The sequence below is a fragment of the Coturnix japonica genome, chromosome 17, assembly GCF_001577835.2.
Source record: "Coturnix japonica isolate 7356 chromosome 17, Coturnix japonica 2.1, whole genome shotgun sequence".
Classification (NCBI taxonomy): domain Eukaryota; kingdom Metazoa; phylum Chordata; class Aves; order Galliformes; family Phasianidae; genus Coturnix; species Coturnix japonica.
In genome coordinates, this window is record NC_029532.1 from 2,570,428 (window position 1) to 2,583,668 (window position 13,241).

General features: G+C 44.8%; 2 long non-coding RNA genes across 2 annotated transcripts in view; one reads left to right on the plus strand and one right to left on the minus strand.

Moving 5' to 3' along the window:
* Positions 1 to 10,651, minus strand: part of LOC107321576 — a 24,728-nt gene extending 14,077 nt beyond the window's left edge. Inside the window, exons 1-2 of the long non-coding RNA XR_001558598.2 lie at positions 10,562 to 10,651; positions 3,752 to 3,834 (exon numbers count right to left, since the gene is read on the minus strand). This is a non-coding gene — a long non-coding RNA (uncharacterized LOC107321576). The remainder of the gene's footprint in view (positions 1 to 3,751; positions 3,835 to 10,561) is intronic.
* On the plus strand, positions 10,370 to 12,027 carry LOC107321575. The gene is made up of 3 exons (XR_001558597.2): positions 10,370 to 10,611; positions 10,869 to 10,997; positions 11,136 to 12,027. It is a non-coding gene; the product is annotated as an uncharacterized LOC107321575 (long non-coding RNA).
* Positions 12,028 to 13,241: the final 1,214 nt, after the last annotated feature.

Below are 13,241 nucleotides of genomic sequence, written 5' to 3' on the forward strand. Positions count from 1 at the left end.
TTTTCTTTTTTTCCTTACAAGATCTTGGCTGCAAGATGAAAGTCTTTCAAGAAATCATTTCCAGGGGACTAAGTCTAGCTCTAGGCCTATTTCTAAGATATGCTTTGGGACTCCTTACAGGCAGAGCATAATGCAAGAAGTCTTTGCTGGATCTCACAAACACCACTATTTCAGTGCAGCCAGTCAAAAGGATGATGAAGGAACTGATGCACACAGGAGCTGCGTATCTGCAGCCAGGGTCAGTTTCAATGACCCTCTGAGGCAAAATGCTTTGTTCATGGTGACCAGCCACTTGTGTGGGATTTCTGGATACCACCTGAAGAAGAGATATCAGAAATGTGCTGTTTTGATAGCCTATTATTCAAAGTGCATGTGGGGTTTTTGTGGGGGAAAGGGAATGAAGCAGAGTTAAAGCAACAGGCCACTGCCCTGCTCAGTATATCCAGCAGAGCAGAGCGAGAGGACAGCTTGAGTTTTATATCTTAAATAAATAAACCTTTCTGATCCTTCAGGCAGAATCTACAGTTCTGCAATGTATTCTTGTGAGCTGTTGGTTTACTGTAAATATCCTTTGTGATATTAAATCATCTATCACTACCCTGCGTAGCTAATTTTCTATTCACATTGACACTCGTGGGCAATCTCCTCGTGTCCCAGTGTCCCATAAAGCACCCAAGCAGTGTTTCTCAGTTATGTCTCATTTGCATTGTCCCAGATGCTGTGGGTGAGCATCTTAGTGAAGGAAAGGAAGATGAAATATTTACTTTTTTCTGTAACATGCCAGCAGTGAGAAAGATATTGATGTGGTGAGGATAGGACATTAAAATCAAAATTATGTTGGGAATAAAAAAGCAAGGCATAAATTAGCACTGTTTGCTTCATCTATGTTTTAAGGGAGTTAGCTTTGCTCCGGCACCGTATAACATGCCAAGTGTATTTGGAGAAATCTGCAGCACTGTATTTCAAGAAAGCATTTGAGCCAAGATGACATTACTAAAGGCCACAGCAGAATTAATAAATGGCCACCAAAACGCCTTTGCCAAAGGCTGACTGTGAAGATGCCATGTGAGGAAGTGGAGAGGAAAAGAGAAAAGCAGTTCCTGACATTCTGTCAAGAAGAAAGAATAAAGACCAGGAGGAGTAGGAATGTGATTCATGCTTCTCTTCTGCTGACATCTATCAGGCACTCCTTTTCTCTGTAACACTATTACTATTTGCATTGGTTCCAGGGGATACTTCCCACTGTCTTGAAGACCTTGAACTTGGCTTGACACAAAGATGCTCAGGGCTTTGGGTTGTCTGCATCCATCCTAAATTGCAAACTGGAGAGGATTATCCACATTCTTGGTTAATCATTCGGTCCAACTGGACGAGGCTTTAACACATAAGGCAGCAGTAATGCCTGAGAGTTAATGACACTCTCTGTCTTCCAGATAACACTTCTTTAACAGCGGTCTAAATCAGCTGCCACCAAGGGCACCATCCTTACTTAATTCTGAGAAACACCGGGACAAAAAGGTGAAAGAAATCTCTTGTGTTGTCAAATCCAGTTCTCTGCCATCTCAGGCAATCACACACCTAACCCTGATCTGAAACACATCAAACACCAACTTAAAGGCAGCCTGATTTCTGTCCCCTTTCCATTATTTGAAGTTACTCCACTTGCTCTTATAATACTTCTTATAGTGCTTGGTCCTCCTGTGACATTTTATATCCAAGAACTCCCGAGCTCGTAACGTTGCTTAACCTAAATAGCTTTTCGCTCTCCTGTATTTTTATACCTTTCCCATTTTATTCTGAGAATGCAATCGCATTTACTTTCTGGTTCACTGCCTTCTCTCAATCCTCAATCCCTAGGAGGAAACATAGCGGGCGTAAAGGAGAAAGTAATTTTTATTTGGATAAAAAAACATGCATGTCTCCATGAAGGAGACTGAAAAGTCTCCACTTCGCAGTGCTCCTTTCAAGATAATGAAGGTGATGCAGTGCCAGGGAGAGAGAAGGATGTGTGCTGGATGTCTGTGGTTCATAGGAAGGCTCATTGCAGACCACACATACATACATAGAGATAAAAATTATCATTGCCCAAACCTCATCCTGAAGTGCTCAGGAAAAGTGAAGAAATGGGGGAAAAAAAAGCACAAAATCAAACAATTCATGAAGCATAGGATGGCACAGCAACATCCATACCTAGTACGGCAGGCAGAGGAACAAGCCCTGATGGAAGAGCACTCGTTGCTACAGATGCACTCTTTGAAGCTAAATAGTGGGCTACTGAAGTTAATGGACCTACTCACACAAGTTAAGGCTACTGGATGAAACCATCAATTTTCTGTAGGTCACCAGACCGGACACAAATTCAGAAGGAATGAGAGCTCCAAGTAGAGCCATTAGCACAAAGCCTGTCACTTTTTTCATTAAAATCAGAACTGATGCCAGAGGGCTGAAAAGTGGCCAGCGCTGTATCCATCTTTAAATAAAGGTGTGAAAGGAGATGAAGGAATTACAGGGCTTGCAAGCTTACTTCAATTGCAGAAAAGATAAGAGAAAAACCATTGAAGACAGAGTTACAATGCCTGCAGATGCTTGGGACAAACCAGCATGGAGGCTGTCAGGGTAAATCACTGTGCTTCTCCACCTATTTTAATGCATTTCCAAATGTTAACAAAAATAATAGATACCTCTGAACGAGCAGAGGCGATTTATTTAGGTTTTCAAAAGATTTTTTTTCTTTTTTTTTGAGAAAAACCCTCAAAAAGGAGCTATTAAGGAAAGCTTCGTGGGTTACCTTGAGGTGAGAGGGAAAAGTTCTTTCATGGATTGAAAACAAGCCATGACATAAAAATCAAAGAGCTGTAATAAAAAGTCCAATTCTCAGCATGGATAGAGGTTAATAGTGGGAGGTGCTCCAGGGATTGCTCCTGGGACAAGCATTGTCACATATACGCATTGAGAGCCTGAGGATGGGGTGGTGCAGTGAAGAAGGGCAATATTTGTTCAAAGAACAAAATTTCCTCCCTCTCCCCTACTTTCCCTCGGGTCATTTGGGTCTGGAGGAGACGACAACGAGAAATTAATTTAAGATGGACTTCGGAGAAGAATGTAACGATGGCAAATAAAATCCTGCTGAGGCCACGGCCAGCATCAGATGCTGCGGGAAGAACAATTGGAGCTATTCATATACAAATGAATCGTGTCCTCCAGGGGACAAAAAGAGATGTAGGCTACTGCGGAGAGCTCAGTGTAAGATACAATGCACAGTGGTCATCAAAGACCCGAATGAAACGTAAAGCTGTTTTGAGAGAGAGTGTATTTCCTGCCTTGTTTTGTACTGGAAAACAGGATCGTTTGGAGCAGGAACTTAAGGAAAGCACTGCGGGAACAGAAAGCAGGCAAAGGAGGAAAGCAAAAAGGATGATGAGGATGAGGGATGCTTGGTTGTCATACATAGGAGGAGTGTCCAGGGCACATCCAGCTGGTAGCCATGTGAAAGGCAGGGAAGGCAAAGCAGCAAGCAGTGCTCTTGTTTTTATTTAATGCTGTTTGTTTATGCTTTTATTTTATGTATGCTAAAATCCATTGAACTGCGTGTGAGCTCTCGGAGTTCAACGGAATAAAGGATCTCCAGGTCAGTCAGCTGCTCTGTTTGCTCTTTTCAGCACTAAATGGAGAAAAGGTCACTTCAGGAAATTAGGAAGAAAAAAAACCAGAGCAAATAAAAGGAAAATTTCTCTCTTTAAACATAACTAACCTGTGCCATTTCCAGCTGCTTGTTTGCTTGGAGGCAAATAACAACAATGGGCTCCTGAGTTTCTCAGAGGAAGGAAACGTGGGCTGCAATGACAAACGTAAACCTCAGAAGAGCAGTAAATAAGGTCATTTCTTGTAGCGTTGGCTCTGTACCCACAGCACGAAAATGGAGCAATATTTCCCTTAGATGGGACACAACCAAGTCCAACATTTTGCACTGCCTGGGTGTGGATGAGCTGAGGCTGCCCAAGGACTGACAAACAGCTGATCTGTGCCCACAGGGGCTCTTACTGGTGGTGCAGGGTGAAGCTACCAGCCTGCCATAGTTGTGGATATATATTCTAAAGGCTCAGCTACCCTCTAATTACCTCAAATTTGTCTGTCTGGACCCAGGACAAGACTCTGAGCCATGCAGGGCCAAGACCCACACAGACCCACTGCTGCTACTGCTGATCCAAACCTCCCCTATGCACCTCAGAACATCAATTTAACATGAGATATTGCCACGAGGAATATATATATCCGTGACGGAGTACTTGTTATGTGAGCTATTAGAATTAAGTTACCAGCCAAGTGATTTAAGGGCCTGTTTCAAAGGCTGTAGGAGACCCCAGTGTGCCAGATGCCCAAAGCAGATAGAAAATAGATCTAGCAAATCTTTTTTTTTTAAAACTTTATTATTATTATTATTTTAAATCTTTGTTTGCTGAAAGCTTTTAAGTTGATGCTGGAGAAAGCACAAATCAATTAACCTGATGCTGATCTCACATTGACTCATGCAGGTATGAGGGGAGGATTACACGAACACAAAGCTATCAGAATCAGGCCCAATATATGAAACACGAATCAGTTACCATGGCGAAGCTGCTCCTGTTTATCACATGCTCTTCCAGGGCATAGTATATTGATTGTAGATACTGGTGTAATACGCTTGCTAAAATTATAAACACACAAGAGGACCAGTTTCTTTTTTCTCTTTATGGGAGGAAAGCACACCCACGTGAATCCTCACATGCACAGGGCTGCTGGGACACAGCCGTATGCTCAGAGATCAGGGTGCAGCTTTATGACTTGCATCAAAACCTGGACCAGGGGAGTGTTCCCTTATTCTGCTGTGGCAGGAACATGTCTGTGTAATATATCGACTGCTGTCAGTTGAATTCCAGGTGACAGACTGTTCTCTCCAGCATCACACGCCAGAGATCATGAAAATCTTAGCCAAAATTTGGGACTGTAACAGGAGTCAGAATAAAGCAAGGTACAAATCCCCATATGATGCCATTCCATGAAGTTATCTCCGAATGCAAAGCAGGAGTGGGCTGGACACAGAGATGGGTCAGTGGGCATCTCCTGTTGGCTGCAGCCTGACATCACAGAGCAAGGGACCTGATCTGGAACAGGTGGAGCAGCTCCCTGAGAAGCAGTTTGGCCAGGGATGCCCCAGGAAAGAGATAAAACTCAATGCCTCAGCACAGCTCAGTACCTGGGGGCTGGTCATGTTGCACAGCCCTTCTCCATGGGATTCCTGGTTCTACCACCTCCTTGTCTGCCCCAGGAAAAGTCTCCAGAGCTCTGTGTAGCAGGGTGACTGTGCCTGACAGCTGCTATCAAGGTCAGGCTTCTCTTGTATTTTCTTGAGAGTAGGGAGAGAGGAAAGGATCAGCAGGGAAATGTCAGCAACCATGTCCAGCTTTGCTTCTGTGAGCTGTTATCTCACTGTGATAAGCAGGTGGGCTAAGGGGTAAAAAACCTCTCATTCTCAAAGTTAGCATCCTTGCGTCAATCCCACAGCACCCTCTCCCGTGAGCTCACTGCTGACATTAGTACATTGCAATATGCTTCCCAAGAGAAGCATCTTCCTCAGGGTGCGCCACATCATGGGCAGGAGTTCAGAAGTGCTGTTAAATTGGGTCCCCATGTAATTTTACATTAGGTCTCAATACTGGATATTCCTTCCCTTTGACAGGGTGGTTTCTTTAATTCACTCCTCTCAAACTTTCTGTCTTTATTGTCCTATATCTATATTTCTGCTGTAGCTCAACATCACTCCCTGGGCACCAACCAGCTCCTAATCACCCTTCCAGCAGGGAAAGTGGGCAAGAGAGTCATCAGCACAAAGCTATCTGCCTTTATTGATGAATGGTGGATGAATTCCTGCACATTTGTAGCCTGGATAAGAGAAAATTCCTCTCTCTTCAACTACTTCCACAAAAATCCCAAAGCCTTTTACAAATATTAAGCATTGGATTCCTAGCCTAGTCATGATGAGTAATATTTTATTCAATGTGATTGCACTCAAGTCAATGGAATTACTCACGGAAGAAATGTTACCAACTGTAAGTGCAGATATCCCGATACAATTCGTTAACTTTGCTTTACAGCATCTTTGTGAGGCTTAACAGATGGGAATATTGACATTAGAAGTTCATGTGATTGGCTCAAGGTCAGAAAGTGACAGGGCTGGGAACCTCGCCAAAGCCTTGATTTTCTCTCTCTCCTTTCAGTCATGAGATCAAAGATTTAAAATATAGAAGCCAGCAGCACCAGCAACTTGGGAACTCTTCAGCTTGCAAAAAGGAGCTGTCAGCTCGGAGCAGCAGCTCCTTGCATGGCAGCGCAGGCAACTGATTGGAGGATGTGCAGGAAATAGAGGAAATAGGTGTACATTACATTGAGGAGCTGGGAAGAGGCAGGACAGAAAGCCAAATGCTTATTTTTTCTCCTTTTTTCACTGCCAGTGCCTGAATCACGGTACTGCAGCCTTTGCTTGCTTGCTTAAAAACTGTATTTTAGAGCAAATGTTGTGTTTTTTAACGCCGATGAAGGAACTGAGGATAGAACCCTGTTTGCACATACTAGGAGACATCACTCTCTCATGTATGACCCTTTAAGACTGAGAAGCAACTCCCAGATGGGCCAAAGTCCTCTTTGAGTCCACTGGGCAATCCTCCTGTTGCAGAGCTCTGCATGATTCCTTACGATCACATGTAGCTGCTTCCTATGATATCTTTGGGTTCAAGAAGGCATCTCATCCTCATGCTCACTCCTCCCTCATCTCTCATCTTTCCTTCTTCATTTCTTGCTTCTAACAGGATAAAAATCTAATCTCTCAAATAGCACTCCTCTTATTCTACCTCTTGAAGGCTTTCTTGCACACCACTGATACTCCAGCTGTCTCCTGAATTCTGCTAAATGCCTGTAACTTAAAGGTTTTTGAAACTCAATAGCACCTTCTTAAATGGAGATATTGCTGGGGAGAGCAGCCAAAGAATTAGAACCGCTTTTCTAATGAGCAATTTGTAGCTGATGAGGCAAAGCAAACAGAGAAGGGACGGGGTGTTCCCAAGCCCACACTGGAGCTGTGGCTGCAAGCTTTGCCCTCAGCTGGATTTCCTGCGCATCCCTGGTTCACCAGCCATCTCCAAGCTCTTCATCCTCCCTTGCGAGACATGGAAGATCCTTTGCTTCCACCTTGTGCCAGGCTTTCTGCTCGCCTCCAGTCACACCAGGGTCAGGCTGTCACTTCACTAAGCGGCAGCGAACAGAAGGACCTGAACGTAGCTCGGAAAATTCCTCAATCTGGCATTAATCACCTGCTTGGAGCTGCCAGCAGGCAGTGACATTTTCCAAGTGGCACAAAACCAGACATCTGCTGAACGATCCAGCAGCTTGATCCAAGGGCAGGCGGCTGCTGCCCTGTCTCCTCTTTGTAGGAAAGGAAAGGTCATGGCAGTCCCAGGGAAGTAGGGCTTGCATCAAGATGGAAAGGTTATCTGAGGAACCAGAGCCCCTTGGCAGCCAGGGGTCATTTGCAGGAAGCCCTTGTGCACCTCTTGCTGTGTGTGTTTGCGGATCAATGTCACCTCTGAGGCTGTTGTGAGAATGAGACTGAAATAAAGAAATGAAGAAGGATGAAGAACCTTCCTATGGGGGGGATGAGAACACTGCATTTATGGGATGATTCAGGACAGCTGTTGGATGGGCTGGGGATAGAATTCACCCAGAGCAGTGACTCCATCCCTGTGTTGCCAGCAATGGATTCTGGAATGACCTCTCTGCTGTACTGTCAAATGCAAAATATGAATCTAATCGAACTGTGGATCTGAGCCAGCACAGTAATTCACCTGTTTGTGAAGCTGCCCAGCAAAAATACATTTCTCTGAAATATAATGCTGATCAGAAATAAAATAAGAATAGGCAGACGGATTTTCTATTGGAAAATGCTGATTGATTGAAACCAAACTGTTTAATAGGGATATATTGATTTCTTAAAAAATAAAATAAAATAAAAAATGAAGACTTTCACTAAAAGTTACAAGATGGAATACAGGACAAAACAAGAAGCCCAGTTTAAGCCCTTAGTCTTGTTGAAGCTGATCTGGAAGAACAATATCTAAATTATAGCTTGAAAATGCTGGTGGTTCATCTCCAAACCCAGATGAGTCCATCACTCACACACTGGCAAACCTGCCATCACAGCAACTTTTAGCACTTCTGCAGTGTCTTCTGCTGAAGACCTGGAAGGCTCCTTCCACCAGGAAAAAGACTACAGAAATCCTCCATGCCAATCTTCTCAATGGAATACCTCTGCAGATTTGCTGCAGCTCCGAGAAGCCCCTGTAACCTCACTTTTCTTCCTTCAGCAGCTTCTCAGATGTGAGTTTTAGTCTTAAATCATCTTCAGTGAACATCCTGTCCTGCTTGGCCAACTGCCCATCCCAAATGCTGTTCTGCCTTCCTACATCTCTTCAGCACGTCCTGCTGCTTTAGGAGGTTCCTGGTGAGGCACATGCGTGTCAGGGGGTCCATGCAGGACAGCATTGCAACTGCTGATTGCCAGAGCTGGCTGAAAGGCTGTTGTTGCCTTGGAGGTGATGGTGTTGTGCAGGATCCTTAAGGCACGCAGCCTTCCCATCTTTTCATGCAGTGTCTCAGCTGATCTAATGCCCTGCTAAGGATGGCTGCTTCGTGCTGCCTTCTGTTGTTCTACCATTCACTCTTAGCTTTGATTTTTCAGAGGGAACTCTTGTTGGTAATTTTTTCAATCACTTTCACATACAGATAAAGATCACACCAAATGGCAGCCTGAGCCAAAGGAAACATTTTCATTGGCAGGGTTTGTAGGATTCTATTACTCCCACTCTGCTGAACTGACCAGATTATATAGGATGGGACCAAGATTTCTCCTGGCTGTAGTACTTCCAAATCATTCAGCACACCGCTGGGGAAAGCAGCGTAAGGAGACAGGATACAGAGCGTGCCAAATGAAAGCTGTTGTCTCCAGAATGGCCTCAGGTGACTTTAATGAAAAGCCATGTCCGGTGGGCTGGATGCAACCCTAGTGATCCCTACAGAAAGGGTTCTGTATTTATAGCATACCTGTCTTCCTCAAGGGGCTTTGCAAAATACAGATAGTGAGGTAATGTGGAGTTCTTCACATGTTGCCATCTCCAAGGGCAGAAGAGGAATGGGTAGATGACAGGGACACTGCATCAGGAGGTTGGGCACAAAAGGGAGAGTGGGGAAAAGGAGAGTGAGGTGACACTTAGAGGAGCTACAGACACATAACAGTGCAACCATGAGAAACAGATGAATAAATAAGGACGTATCTATATTCAATATACATATATATATGAATCAGAGAGGTGAAAACCTTGGATAGATCTCAGACTCCTGGCTGCTTACCAACAGCACTTTAGAAGTACTGTACTCAATCTGCATTGGTTTTAGTAATGCAAGCCTGGAATTTCCCCCTGGAGATCCCATCTGCTCCTCACTTCTACGAATCCCCAAACTGGAGAACAACAGGGTAGACGTCATATTAAATCACTTGGTTTCATCATGCCCATTCATTTTTCCTCTAGATCTGATGATCTGCCAGGGCAGAGCGCTTCCTTGTTTGCCTCATCAAAATGCACAACGTGGCACATAGCAATGCAGCCAGCAGCGAGGTGCTGGGCTCTATGGCTGGCTGCTGGAGGATGCAAGCCCTGCAAACACTTGGCTGCTGAGTTCCTGGGAGATGACATCTTGGAGTGTCTGTCAGTGATAGCGGGGCAACAGCAAATGCACTAATAGTGGGAAGGGAGGGGGAGTAGCTCTGAAATTTGGATGGAAGTTTTATGGAGTAAAATTGAACTCATGAAAAAGATTTAACAGTTAGATGCATGCCATGGCCAGACTTCCACAGCAGCCAGAGAAACAGAGGAGGCCAAAGTGAGAGGTGCTGAATGATGCTGAGGTCACCAGAGTGCCTTCATGCCCCAAACTTCTGCTGAGTCTTTTGTAACCAATTACACACTTTTGCCTGACTTTTACAAGGGATTCCAAAACATTTTCAGAGCACGAGCTGCATTTAAGCTGCCATAAAAATGCAGCCTAGTTGGCACTGTGCATGGGAGCAAAGGGTAAAGGGTCAGGAAAGGGAAATTCATAGTGTGCACATTGTGGAGAGGAGGGCATGGAGCAGTGGGCACAGACACCAGTCAGCCTTCAAACCAGCTCTGCACCCAAACCTGCCCAGCAAGACGGGAGGACGGAGACAACAGGAGTAGGTCCTAAAACACTGAGGGTGGAAAGAATGAGGACATCCCCCAAACCCCGCTACCAAAGGCAGTTTCAATGCAGCAGAAGGCCAGGGGAAGGTCAGAGGATGAGCAGTACGAACAATCCCTTCCCTGGGCTCAAGGGGGCATTTGTGATCTACAGCAGCTCTGCAGGCAGAGGCTGTGCCGATGGTGACCGCCCGGCTTCGCTCCGCCTGCAGCTCCTGCCAGCACCGAACCGAATTCATCCTCTGGCAGTGCTTTACCTGAGGGTAAACGGAGACAAATTCCTCTGTGGATGCCTGCAGCTCCCCAGGTTTGTAGTCCAGCCTTCCAAAAGTTCCATATGGCTCGCAAACAGCTGCAATAAAGTGTCCTTCCAGCTTCCTTACCTTTGCTGGTTTGATTCTTTGCTTTGGCTGAGAACCCATCCCAGCTGTCTGGGGAAGCAGTGCAGGTCGGGTGTGCGGTGTGTCCATGAGTGGCAGAGTGACAGGAGGGAGGGGTTGGTGTGGCCAAATGGCAATGGGACAGCTGAGAGAAGAGCTGCAGCATCCTCCCTTCTCCTTGCAGGATCTGTACCCGACACAGAAGCAATCTGCTCTGCAGCCAGGCTGACAGCACATTCTGGTTCCCAGTTCAGAGACATCCAACACAGCAGCACCATTACCATTCTTGGACCTACTCACCTCTCCAGCACAGGTAAATGTCACACATACCCCCATTTTACAAGCAGAAAGCTGTGGCATAGAGAGCAAAAGTCATTCAGACAAGGTTTGGGGCAAAACATGGATTTTAATCTATGCAAAAGCTGTAGACATTCTTCCTTCCCCATCTCAGAAGGCATCAGCTGATCCTGCCCTCCTGAATGCCAGCAATAACCACCACCACCCTCTATGGAATGGGAGCCAAGACAGGCAGCCGAGTGCCACATAAATCACAGCAAAGGAGGAACAGATCTCTGAAACCCTGCCAGTCGGTGCCCACCTCCAATTGCAGTCACACACTGCTGGACAATTCTTTCCCCGTGCATGCAAATGTATTTCCCTTGTCACACCTGTTAGTAAAATCCATAACGTTGCCTGAAATAATCCAAAGGCAGAATAACGAGCACTATAATGTTATGAGAGGTGATGTATAGGAAGAGCACAGAGCGCCTGTATGTGTGCCTGGCCCTGCTGCCTGTCCTGCTACATGTTGATGCCTGACCTTGAGTGAATTGCTTAACTTCCCTGTGCCTTCAATAAAATTTGTCTTGTAAAACCCAGGTAATAGCATTAAACTTATCTACATCAGATGAAGCTTTTGATGCTTAATCAATAAAGATTTGTAAAAAGCTTCGAGATTGTCTAAAGAAAAGAGACGTCCCCAAAATGTTTCAGCACTGGCCAAGGCTGGAAGATGAGAGCAGTACAAGGTGCCCTGCTGAGATGTCTGTGCTGATGTGAGGCCAGGGGCTGCAGCGCTGCAAGAAGAACCACGGTCACATTATGGGACAGGACTGCGTGCCTGGGCTGCAAAGGCCTGGGGTGGAACTGGCTGTCAAACTGCAAGTGCCTTACATCAAGCAAGAGCTTCTACTTCTGACAGGTTTTGGATCAGCTGCATCTAATTTCAGAGATAGCAAAGAGTGTTTATTTCTGAATGCACGTTTCACCCCTCCTTTCCTCGCCTTTGCCCCCTCAAGCTGTAGCAATTCGCTGCTGTTCAGTAGGGCGGAAAGAATTATTTCTTTGGCATTATTATAAACCATCAAAGCTTGATGTAGCACGGGGTGATCAATATAATACAAGGTACATAAGAATGTATTAATATTATGATTACCCAAGCACATTCTGAGAGCTGCTCCTAACTTTTTAACTTTGAAAATAGCAAGGAACTGAAGAAATGGAAGCACTTTCAGATCTCAAATCTAAGCAGAAAAGACCTCGTGTGCAGAAGGAATAAAAAGACTAATTCTTATGGTGTTTCTTGTCTGAGCAGAATTAGGAGATGCCAGGGGAGATACCATCCTGCTGAGAGCAATTTCAATTCATTCTGTGTTAACTCTGCTGAATTTATAGCACGGATGGATTCTGAGAAAATAATCTGAGTTAAACTTAATCTTCCAAACCTCACTTTGAGATGCACAGCACTGTATGTGGATGGAGAGGTTGTGCTGGCTGGGTCAGTCGTCTCCCTTGGGCTCACCTCCAGCCTTAGAAGCTCCAGCCCTGTCAGTCCAAGAACAATTTGCTTCTGCAATTTTTAACTCCAGAATTTTCTTGTAGCTGTAGGAAAACAGGCAGGTGATGTCCTTTCATTCTTCAAACAAATGAGTCCTAGGTCTGTGTAACCTTCCTGACAGCAGCCAAGTAAGCTCTGCACACTTTAATTCCCAAAGATGAGCTGGGGATTCGCATGTTACTTACTGAGGTATTACATGGAATTTTAATAGGCCTTTAACAGGACTCCTGTGAGTTCAACAGCTGATCCAAACAAGATCTCCGTTCCAAGGCCTAATCCCATTATAGCCTGAAAGGTTCTCCTTCAGAGGAATTGTTTTGTCTTCAGGCGATGCTGAAAAGAAAGAGGCAGAAGGGGATGGATGGAAAGAAAAGAGAATGTGAGACAGGTTTAAAGAAAGAGTTATCTGTAAAGAGAAAAGTGATGCTGACACAGGTAGAGAACTCTCAAAAAGAAAAGTACACAGCTTTATTTCCCTGACTAGTTAGCACTTAATGTCAAAATCCCCTCAGCTTAACAATCACTGGAACTAAGTAAATAATTTAAAGGGAATAATTTATTCAAAGAACGTGGCACACTGATGCATATTCATGTATTGTCTGAAAAGATCACAAACTTCCCCGAATTTCCTAATGTTATTCATATCTATTTGCCAATTCCTTCAGCTGACAATTCTTTGCTTGGGACAGGTTATGGCTTAACCCGTGAAGGGTTTACACT